Source organism: Megalopta genalis, unplaced genomic scaffold (genome assembly GCF_051020955.1).
Source record: "Megalopta genalis isolate 19385.01 unplaced genomic scaffold, iyMegGena1_principal scaffold0402, whole genome shotgun sequence".
Classification (NCBI taxonomy): domain Eukaryota; kingdom Metazoa; phylum Arthropoda; class Insecta; order Hymenoptera; family Halictidae; genus Megalopta; species Megalopta genalis.
The window spans coordinates 17,501-20,000 of record NW_027476471.1 but is presented as its reverse complement, the minus strand read 5'-3'; the positions used below and the strand labels follow the sequence as shown (position 1 = coordinate 20,000).

Sequence of the window (2,500 nt, the reverse complement as noted above, 5' to 3'; positions counted from 1 at the left end):
TCACCAGTAGGGTCCTCGACACGCTCGGGTGCCGACTGCACCTTCACGAGTGACGTGTCTCCGACTCGTTCGATTACTTCCACGTTACCGGTGTCCGGCGTACCTTCTACCGTGGGCTCGGTTTTCACCGAGACCGCTCGCGTGGGAGTCACACATCTTTGCAAGATCACACGAGGATTGGCGATATTAATCACCTTCCCGGATCTTGTCTTTCTCACAGACGCGGGGGGACTGACAGCTGCATTTGCAGTTCCCGCGTCTGCGGCGACGGCTTCACTCCGAGTAGGAGCTGGACCCGTCGTCTTTGGACGCTTAGTTTTTTGTTCATTAATTTTATTAAGACCCATAATGTGTCTTGGTCTTTCATCCAGTGCGCTCCCCGGCCACCACCGACCCACACAATTTGGAACCCGCCAAAGGCTGAGTTAGGGCTACGCACCGAATATAGTCTGCTGGCTGGGTCGGTTTCCTTACCCAGCCCGCGTCCTCGCCCAGCAGAACCCACTTGCCCGAAGCGTGTGGTCGTTCCAAGCCGATTGACTGGACCAGGGCTGCTTTTCTCGTCCAGCCGCCCATCTAGCCGAAGCAGAGGCCAAAGGTACGTGTTGGGGACGTCTCACCCGCAGGAGAGGGCCCCCTCAGATCCCAGGATCCTCTTTTCCGACGACAAGGGTCGCCACGCACGGCAAACACGTGGGAGACAGCAGTCGGAGAGGCTGCCTCTTCCTCTCCACCACACTTCGTTCAGTTCGCTGCGTATTTAAGAACACGAGCTATCCAGCGGTACCTTTTTCGTGGAGGCTCAAGTGTGGCTAGGGCACGTTTGCCCCTTGCGGCCTGGGTTGCCCAGGGGATTGATTGCATCCCATGTATTCCTGAGCCCAGCGGAGTGTTGTCTAGTGGCGTGTTCCGCCCACGAAAAACGGTCTGAAAAACCGTTTAACGTAAACTGGGGAACTGATGCCACGAGTGACAACAGTTCCCCAGTCGGAAGTCATACAGCACATACAGTGCTGTACAAAGAACACGCCACAGCCCGTATGCTAAATCAGGGCCTCGCCATTATGCGAAGTACTACATGTACGACGCACTGACGGTCTCTAATGCCTTCATCGCCGATACACCCATCGACTCGGCCGATCAACCCTCCTACGCGAGGGCTAGTTCGGGGGTTATCTCCCGCCCTGGGTGGCCACAGACCGCCACCGCCAGTAGATAGGGACAGATGGGAATCTCGTTAATCCATTCATGCGCGTCACTAATTAGATGACGAGGCATTTGGCTACCTTAAGAGAGTCATAGTTACTCCCGCCGTTTACCCGCGCTTTTTTGAATTTCTTCACGTTGACATTCAGAGCACTGGGCAGAAATCACATTGCGTCAACACCCGTGGGGGCCATCGCAATGCTTTGTTTTAATTAGACAGTCGGATTCCCCTAGTCCGTGCCAGTTCTGAGCTGAGCGTTGAATGGCGGCCGAAGAGGACGACCGCACCGATGGGAAACGCCACGGAAGCCTCGCAGCAAGGAAGATCCGCGGGAGGCCAAGGCACGGGACCGAGCTCGGATCCCAGCCACGAGAGCCGTTCACCTCGCCCAGGCCCGGCACGTCAGCCAGACCCGCTTCCCGACCAAGCCCGACACGCCCCGCTCCTCAGAGCCAATCCTTATCCCGAAGTTACGGATCCAATTTGCCGACTTCCCTTACCTACATTAATCTATCGACTAGAGGCTCTTTACCTTGGAGACCTGCTGCGGATATGGGTACGAACCGGCGCGACACCTCCACGTGGCCCTCTCCTGGATTTTCAAGGTCCGAGGGGATGATCCGGACACCGCCGCAACTGCGGTGCTCTTCGCGTTCCAAACCCTATCTCCCTGCTAGAGGTTTCCAGGGAACTCGAACGCTTATACAGAAAAGAAAACTCTCCCCGGATCTCCCGACGGCGTCTCCAGGTCATTTTGGGTTACCCCGACGAACACTCTTACGAGGGCCCGAATGGTATGCGGTTCCGCTGCCGGGTTCCGGAATAGAAACCGGATTCCCTTTCGCCCAATGGGTGTTTTTTGTGCATGTATATAATAACAAAATATGCTGCGATTTATATAATAATAAAAAAATAAAATAAAATAGCTGCGGTTTTTTTACAAGTGTTTAACGTCTTAGGACACCTCATCTACATAGGATTTCTCTTAGGGCTTAGGATCGACTGACTCGTGTGCAACGGCTGTTCACACGAAACCCTTCTCCACGTCAGTCCTCCAGGGCCTCGCTGGAGTATTTGCTACTACCACCAAGATCTGCGCCGACGGCGGCTCCAGGCAGGCTCACGCCCAGACCCTTCTGCGCACACCGTCGCGACCCTCCTACTCGTCAGAGCTTCATAGAGGACAATAAATTGCCCCGCTTCACACATACCACTGACGGTGGAGTATAGGCGCGACGCTTCAGCGCCATCCATTTTCAGGGCTAGTTGCTTCGGCAGGTGAGTTGTTACACA

At 55.2% G+C, this 2,500-nt stretch overlaps 1 pseudogene; it reads right to left on the bottom strand.

Annotated features, from left to right (window-relative positions):
* LOC143263233 (large subunit ribosomal RNA) overlaps positions 1-2,500 on the bottom strand; it is an 8,342-nt pseudogene that overhangs the window by 4,166 nt on the left and 1,676 nt on the right.